This window comes from Nelumbo nucifera, chromosome 6, assembly GCF_055504915.1.
Source record: "Nelumbo nucifera cultivar China Antique chromosome 6, China Antique-T2T, whole genome shotgun sequence".
NCBI classification, from domain to species: domain Eukaryota; kingdom Viridiplantae; phylum Streptophyta; class Magnoliopsida; order Proteales; family Nelumbonaceae; genus Nelumbo; species Nelumbo nucifera.
In genome coordinates, this window is record NC_142654.1 from 56,797,051 (window position 1) to 56,806,695 (window position 9,645).

Below are 9,645 nucleotides of genomic sequence, written 5' to 3' on the forward strand. Positions count from 1 at the left end.
GTCCAGTGGGTCCCTCCCCCAACTTCCATTCTCGAAACTCCTTGCAGGCGCTCCTCTGTCAACTCTTATTCTAGTCTTTTCCACAAAATTCTTGAACATTCAACATTAATAGCACAATCTCCTCAAGAGGCTTTTAAATTCCTCACAACCTTTCTCACAAAATTCAGACTGGAATCAAGAACTCCAAATCAATTTAACACAAACGCTCTATAAATTTTTGTAGTTTTCTTCTGAATCCCTCTGTTTCGTTGATCCTTAGTAGAGACAAGCAACCCATCTAGCGCATTTCCATTTCAAGTCTACAAGCTTCAACGATTGTGGCTAAAACTGAAGGCAAGGCGACTAGTACCGATTTGGGTACCACCTACAACTTCGTCGGAGTGAGGCAAAATGACAGGGTCGAGATCATCGCCAATGATCAGGGTAATAGGACTATGCCTTCGTATGTCACATTCGCCGATACCGAGAGGTTGATTGGTGATGCCGCCAAGAAGCAAGTTGCCATGAAACCCTCCAACACAATGTTTGATGCCAAGTGACTCATTGGTCAGCGGTTTTTTAATCCGTCTATATAGAGTGGCATGAAGCTCTGGCCCTTCAAGCTTATTCCTAGCCCCAGTGGTAAGCCCATGATTGTTGTTCAATTCAAGGGCGAAGAGAAACATTTCGTCGTTGAGGAGATTTCGTCCATGGTCTTGACCAAGATGAGGGAGATTGCGGAGGCGTATCTGAGTCAGACAGTCAAGAATGTTTTCATCACTATGCCAGCCTATTTCAACGATTCGTAGAGGTAGGTGGTGACGGATGCCAGAGCCATTGCTAATGGTTTGGATAAGAAGGATTTGAGGTCTGATGAAAAGAACGTTTTCATGTTTGATTCGGGGGCGAGGACTTCGACATTCGGCCTATTTCTACCGCATTAGAGAACTATGCGTATAGCATGAAGAATACGATCAGGGATGAGAAGTTTGCTGGGAAATTGAACCCTACAGATAAGCAGAAGATGGAGAAGGCAATTGATGAGATTATGGTCTGGCTTGACAAGAATCAGTTGGTGGAAGTGACATGCCTGGAGGTATGGGTGGTGGTGCCAAGTTGCCTACACGCCGGATGGAGAGTATGGCTATGACCAAAGCAACAGTGGGACTGCCGGACTATAGGACTGGTACAAGAGCTGGGCCTAAATTTTAAAATAAGATTTTTCATTTTTTTTGTCTTTTAGTGTCCGATTCACCTGGACGGATAGTAGACAATGGAAAACATCCATTAGAATGAGGTTAGTTCAAAAGTGTCGACGTGTGCGTTTCTGATTGGAGGGTTCACACGCCCCGTGAACCTAAGGGTCCACTGAATCCGGATTCCTCTCTCTCATACTCATACATTCTCAATTTTCTACAATCTGAGTAATTCTAATTGGCTGATTATCTGATTCTACATTCTTCAATTCTCAAGTCTCAATTTTATTGAAATTTCAACTTTCAACAAAAAAAAGGCTTGCTCAACCAGCTCAAGTATCTCAATTTAGGAGGCTTCAACCGTTGAAATCAAGTTGGGATTTTGAACTGACAATCCAGGTAAGTCGAATTAGATTAATTTTTATCTTTTTAGAATTAAAAATAATGGTCAGCTCTTCCGTAAACCGATTCCCCAACATGTTCACCATTGATGATATTCAATCTTATCATGATAATGTTAGCACTGATGTGATTGATATCAATGGAAGTGGAACTTTCACTCCTGGTACTGATACTAGGGGAAAAAGGAGGGCCTCTAACTTGAGTAACCCGGTTTGGAAAATTTTCAAAATAGAGGATATTGAGGGAAAGGGAAAAATGGCAGTTTGCCAAAAATGTAGGAAAGACTTTAGTTATTGTAGCAAAGGTGGTACGTGTCATTTGAAAACATTTGCTTACACATGAGAAGGAAGAAGATGAAGGGAGAGAAACAATTCAAACACAAATTGGGAGGGGGAGTAGTTTTGGTACATTTAAATATTCACAAAAAAAATGAGACAAGAATTAGCTAAGTATATTGTACATGTAGAACAACCGCTTATATTAGCTGAAGATCTAAAGCTTGAAAAATGGTTTCATAATTCATATAAACAAAATTTAATTTCTTTGTTATCAAATCTTAATTCTAAAATTGGAATTACTTTTGATGTTTGAACATCTAAATTTAATATAAGTTATATTTGTGTTATCGGTCATTTCATTGATGAAAATTGGCTTTTAAATAAAAGAATTTTAACTTTTACTAGGCTTGAATGGCCACATACTACCCCAACTATTGCTCCAAGTATTTTAAATACTTTGCATGCTTATGGAATAGAAAATAAATAATTTTCTATTAAGTTTTGATAATGCCAGCAATAATGATTCTGTAATAAATATTTTAAAATCTCAATTAAAACCATGTGTAAATGGTAAATTATTTCATATCAGGTGTGCATGTCACATCTTAAATTTATGTATTCAAGATGCCTTGAATATTATTTCTACTCATATTTCTAAAATTAGAAATTGTATTATATATACTAAAAGTTTAGGGGCAAGAAAACAAGAATTTAAATATTTGTGTCAAAATTATGGTTTAAAATATAAACATTTTATATTAGATGTTAAATATAGGTGGAATTCTACCTATGCTATGTTAAAAAGTTGTATTTCTCATAAACAAATTCTTACTGATTTTTATAATTAAAAAATGCCTAATGATATGATATTTGAGGAAGACTTGGAAATGACAGTCTGTATAAGAGATTTTTTAAAACATTTTTATGATGCAACTAATGAATTATTAGGAATTTATTATCCAAATAATTGTAATTTACCTTATCAACTAATGGTAATTAGTGATTGTTTTGCAAAATGTAGAAATAATCCACAATTTCAATGTATTGTTGAAATAATAGAAAATAAATTTAAAAAATATTGGAAGAACATTTCTCCCCTTTATTGTTTAACTACAATATTAGACCTTGGGATTAGGAAAGATGGTTTGGATATTTTACTTGAATCATATTGTTAAAATATGAATATTGATATAGGAAATAAAAAAGAAGAAATTAATAATTTGTTATTTGAAATGTACAGTTTATACGAATCTGAAGTTATAGGAAATATTCCTACAACTTGTACAACATCTTCTACTTCTGACCTTGAGCCCAGTAGTAGAAGAAAAACTTTTTTATTTAATAAGTAAAAGGCAAAAATCTGCTACTTCTATAACAAGTTCATTACTGAACTTAATTTTTATTTACAAGCAATTTTTTCTAATTTAGGTGAATGATCAAATAATTTTAATATTTTAGCCTAGTGGAGTGAACATTCGAAAAATTATCCAGTTCTCGCCGCCATGGCACGTGATTTACTAACCCCTCCGGTGTGTACAGTTCCATCGGAATCTTGTTTTAGTGCAAATACTAGGGTGTTGGGCGACAAGAGAAACTGCATGAACGATGAAAGCATAGAAATGTGCATCTGCTTCAAGGATTTGCTAGATGTAGAAGATAGATTACAAGACAAAGGAGGGCATGATACTACACCAGATATTTCACTTGAAGCAGATGATGAAAGTCATGATTCATGAAGTTGACTAGTTGTATAGAATTTTTTATTTTTTTTAAATTATTGTAAAATTTTTAATTTTATTTAATTTATTTGATATTTTTTTAATTTTTAACAATGTAATTTTGTATTTTCAATTTGTAACTATATTGTATTTCTTATATTTTATTAATTTATTCCATTTTCATATTTTATTCATCCAAGCATCCAATGATCCGATCATTGTATTTGTAATTTGTATCATTCAAATTTAAATGAAATAAAATTCTTATTTTTCTTCCAATTTGTTATTCAATCATTTTTATTTCAATTTGGTTAAGTATTTTTTTTTTCATTTATGTGTTAGATAACTTAGATTTCTCATTTCTTAATTTTTTAAATAGTTCCCAAAGTTCAAAGGAAAGTTAAGTATTTTAGTTTTACACTTTTACTTAGAAAAGAAATCAAAATTTTCACAAAAAAATCCAAAAAAAAAACAGCCTAGCCCGGTTCGGCCCAAGCCCAAAGCCCGCCCTGTGGCCCAGCTCGACACAGCCCTAGCCCACAGCACGGCCTGCAGCACGGCATGGTATGGCACTGGCCTGCACGGGCCTGGGCCGTGGGTTGTGCTGGCCAACCCCCAAAATTTTCACCAATGAGGGTGGAACGACCCGCACTTTGCAGCCCACAAGCCGTGTCGTGCCAACCCAACATGACCCACTTTACACCTCTACTCGAGGATCAGATCCTTAATTTTAAAGTTTCGAAATGTAAACCTTTGTTTTACAAATTGTATGTTTAATAGCCCAGCCCACAAGGTATCCCAAATGGCCAACTCCCACTCTTTATCATCTTTTGTTTATCATGATTATCAAGATGAGATACCAAAGGTTGAAGACTTTGTTTCTCTTTCTCTTTCTTAATATAAATATGCATCTTTCAAAATAGAAAAAAGAAAATCAATGTTTGAAGCCTAAACTATTCAATCTCTTAAAATTGGTTTTAATTTAGATTGGTTTCAATCCCGGTCCACAAGAGTTCAACGTAATCAACGTCCACCAGGACAGCTAAATGACTGATTGTCCTACCATCATACCAATAACAGCCCAAGCCCAGGCTCCTAATGATTATGCATTAACTGTGCCCATCAGCTATCAATATATCCGTTAACACGTTCCATGGCAACAAGCCATGGCAGCTGAATTAGCAGCACTAGAACCTATTCAAGCTTAGAATTTGGTTGATCCACCTCCCAACAAAGTTCTTGTTGGTAGCAAGTGGGTCTTCAAAATCAAAACCAATCCAAATGGAAGTATAGAGTGCTATAAAACGCGCCCCATTGCTAAAGAATATATTCAAATAGAAGGCATTGATTACACTAAAACTTATGTTCCAATGGCTAAATCGGTCATTGTCCGGTGCTTATTTGCGCTTGTTGCAGCATATAAATAGGAATTGCATCAAATGGACTTGAATAATGCATTTTTCCATGGCACCCTCCACGAAGAGGTATACATGCATCCTTAAGGGTGTCAATGGACTGCAAAATCAATTTGAACGAATTGGATGAACCAACAAGACATATTGGATTGGACCAATCCGATCCAAAATATTTATTAGATTGGATTGAGTCTGGTCCATCCATAACAAATTTATATTGGATTGGGTTGGATTAAGCTAATACCCGGTCTATTGATATAAGATAAGAATATATGTGTTAATAGATCGGGTTTGGGTTGAAACCAATCTAAATCAAAATGAATTGAACGGTCCAGACATTGAATTGGACCAATTAACACAGATCGGGTTTGGGTTGAAACCAATCTAAATCAAAATGAATTGGTCGGTCCAGACATTGAATTGGACCAATCCAAATTGGTCCAAAACATTCATTGGATTGGATTGAACCTAGTGCATTTATAATGAACTCACATTGGACTAGATCCAGTCCAATTGACACCCCTATGCACCCTCCACCTGGCTTATTATCCACTGGACACAAAAGAGTTTGTAGGCTAAATAAATCCATCTATCAACTTAAACAGGCGTCTCGGAACTGGTTTCAAACTTTGGCCTCTTCTCTTACTCAATCAGGCTTTAAGCAATCTGGAGTTGCTGATCATACCCTCTTTACATTACACAACTCCAATCATACCCTCATTGCTCTTGCTTATCCAGATGATTTGATCACTGTTGGATCAGACCACACGATATTTCTAAATTAAAGACTTATCTCAGTCAATGCTTTCCTATCAAAGATCTTGGGCACTTACACTATTTAGGGATTGAAATTTCCCAGACCACTGATGGAATTTTCCTAGTCAACGGAAATATCTTCATGAGATTCTTAAGTGTACAAGAATGCTCAGATCAAGCCTCTTTCACATGGAGCAACATCACTTTGGCCTGAAACGGGCCCACCTATGGAACATCCTAACCAGTATATACGCTTAGTAGAGTGCCTCCTTTATTTGACTATCACAAGATTAGACATCACATATTCAGTACATATTTTGAGCCCATTTATGTCTAATGGCCTGTGTCACTCTTGGCACCTCTCCCTTATCCTAGAAGTCAAAAAAAAAAAAAAAATAGAAAAAAACTACTGTTTCTTGTTCCTCAGCTAAAGTAAAATATCGCTCCACGGTTGCTGCCACAAGTGAATTAATTTGGCTCAAGCAACTCTTCATTGTTGCTAGTTCCTCAGCTAAAGCAAAATATGGCTTCATGGCTGCTGCCACAAGTGAATTAATTTGGCTCAAGCAACTCTTCACTGACCTTGTCTCCTGCACCTACAACCAATAAAACTCCTTTACAAAAATAAAGCAGCCCTCCACATTACTGCTAACCCAGCCTTTTATAAACGCACTAAACATATAGAAATTGACTGCCACTTCATACAAGAACATTTTCAGTCCAAATTAATCACCACATCACATATCCCCTCCAAACTCCAGCCTGCTGACATATTTACTAAAGCACTTGGTCGTGAACAATTCCATGCTATATAACCCAAGTTGGACATTTCAACCTCCTCCTACTCCAACTTGAGGGGGCGTATTGGAGGTTATATAGTTGTATCCGAACTACATCTATTAGACACTTGGCGCAAGTTGTACAAGTGGAATTGAAACGGGCCCATGTCAAGTGGCAAAGCTTCTTTTGTTCTATTCTTCGAAACTTCAGAATTTTCATTTTAATTATTAAATCTAATAAATCAAATATAAATCCATTACATAGATCAGGTCCAATCCGATCTAATAAATTTTGGACTATTAGTCTAGATTCGTTGAATTTAATATGTCATTTTAATTATTAATCCATCCAAATTGATTTTGATTTAGACAGGTCCAATCCGAAACCGTTCATCGACACCCCTAACCTTAGCCATCTAACAAGTAGATGATCCTTCAGAATCTATTCAACGGCCTAATTCATATCACCCAAATGTAAAAATAAGTTCAGACATTCCCATCAAAAACTATGATAAAATTACAAATTAAAATGTAACGAAATAAAAAATTCCATTAAATAGGAAGATGCACAATTTAGGTGTTGTTTGGATAGGCTTTTATTTCTGTATTTTTAAAAACAACAAAATACAAAGTACATGAAATATTTTAATTTTGAAATTTTTACTTTGAAAAATCATTTGGATTAAACATTTTTAAAAATATGTTTTCCAAAAGAAAAGTACCATTTTCTGTTTGGCAAAAGAACGTTTCGTGACAATTTCCGATGGTTTGACAGTCCAAGACCGATGCAGCAGTCCAACTCTATCAATGACAAGTAGAGATAGGGTCATGAGTTTTATCGAAGAGTGGTCACATGTGACCACCCATTCGTACAAAAACAGAAGCACTATTTCACCAAAAGCACAAAGTATAAAAAGCGGACTTATGTTTTTAGGAGGTTTTGTACTTTTCATACTTTTTGTATTTTAAAAAGTACGAAAGTACTTTATAAAAATCTATCCAAACAGGGCCTTAGAAAGTTTACCATACTTCTAAGAAACAAAGTCTGAAAGGAAATTTTAGTGTATCTAGGATCTAAGCATGGTCTTTTTTCAATCATGAATTAAAACTCCATAGATTGATTTTTGTTTTCTAGTCTTTTTTTTTCCGTGGAAATTGATCTTAAGCCCTAGTTTAAAACTTCTAAAATGGTTTTTTTTAATAGTTGAAACCCTCAATGTTTTCAAAGCCAAAGCATGACCAAATTGCAAGAGGTAAAATGCAATAGAGATAGAGATGAGGAGTTTAACAAAACAAAAATAACATTTAATGAAAACAAAACAAAAATAACTGTACGTGTGATGTGAAAAAAAAATAGGGTGTGGCAAAAATGCATGGAGATGGATGAGTGAATAAACCATAAAAGATGGGCTAGAAATGATTAAAATGGTACGATTGCATTCATAAAAGACTATTTACACAAACACAAAATGATTTGTTCCAAGTTGAAGGAGATGAAAGGACTAGAAGTAGATGAAAAAGATTGAAGTAGTAAAAAATGATTTAAGTGCTCATAATTTAACAATAAATATAAATCATGCGGTACTAAAAACAACAAAATAGCAAAACAAGATTCATGTAACTCAAGGTTCAAAATTTCGCAACGTATCGGACCGTATCAGCTAAATTCGTATCATTCCTGTACAAGTCCGATACATGCGAAAAGGAACGATATAGATAATTTCTTGCCCATCTTTTATGGTTTGCTCCAAGTTGAAGGAGCTGAAAGGACTAGAAGCAGATGAAAAAGATTGAAGTAGTAAAAAATGATTTAAGTGGTCATAATTTAACAATAAATATAATTTTGTTAGTATAAAACTAGAAACTTAAAAATAGCAATATTCAAACCTTAGCCATTAGGCTTTAACAATTAGGGGTTCACCACTAAGCCACATCCATTTGCTTGCTATAAATTTATGCATTTTTATTTTTAAGTAAATTTCTCTTTTTCTTAGTGTGTGCTTATCAATAAATGTTAAAATTAATTATTAAAATTTATGTATCAATAAATATTAAGATAAATTATATTGATTATTTTAAAACTAATGTATATTAATATACATTTTATTTTTTTTTTGTTTTTTTTTCATATTTTAGTTATTCCATCATTTGTCAATAGTTACTAAGTGTGTCCCAATATCTCAAATTTTATATAGACCATTAAATTACAGTTTTTTTTTTTTTTACTTTTAAATAACTTATTTACAATCATATAAAACTTATAACTATCGTTATTAATATATTTTTTAGGATTTATTTAAATTTTTTTGCATATTTATCCATATCTTAATTTTTCGTTTATATCCATACGTACCCAAAACATATTCCAAGATGATGATTGTGAATGATGAAAACAAACTTAATGAGGGATGGCATTGGTTCTGAAAAGTAAAAGGTTACCAACCGAGGATTCATCATTAGAGTCTCATCCATCTTCAGCAATAATCTACAGACTAGGTAGTTTATGACTTTATGGCTTAAATCAGACGTTCAGATCGAATAAACAGTCCCCAAGTCAGGTTCCTCACCATTGTCCACGACCCTCTGGAATTGGAATTTTTTATCAATGAGGTAACTGGTAGAAGTGTAAAACTATGAGTCTATGACGCAGGCCTTCGTGATATAAGGTTTGAACAGTATTAGTTATACCTAGCAAAAAGTTGACCCAACCTGCGGATTTGACCCAACCCAAAAAAACAGGGTTAAAGCCTCATATTTAGCTACCTGAATGTGAGAATGACCCGGCCCAACTCAATCCGAAAAAAACTGGGTTGGGTTGAGTTGGATCATGAATCAATCCGCTTACCTGATTGTCAAGTCTAATTGGAACTATTTATGCATTGTTAAAAGTTTCCACTCTTTAATTTTTTCTCTTTAGTCTTACTCTTTAAATTGTTAAATGTTCAAGTTTTTTATTTTATATTTGAAATTTTAAGGTTAATTCCTTTAATTTTGACATTTTTCATATAGTTTTTATTTATTTTTATAAATTTTAGTTAATTTTTAAGATGACCTGAATTGACCCATGGGTCAACCCTAACCCGAACATTTAGGGTTAGGGTCTAGCATTTGATAACCCAACC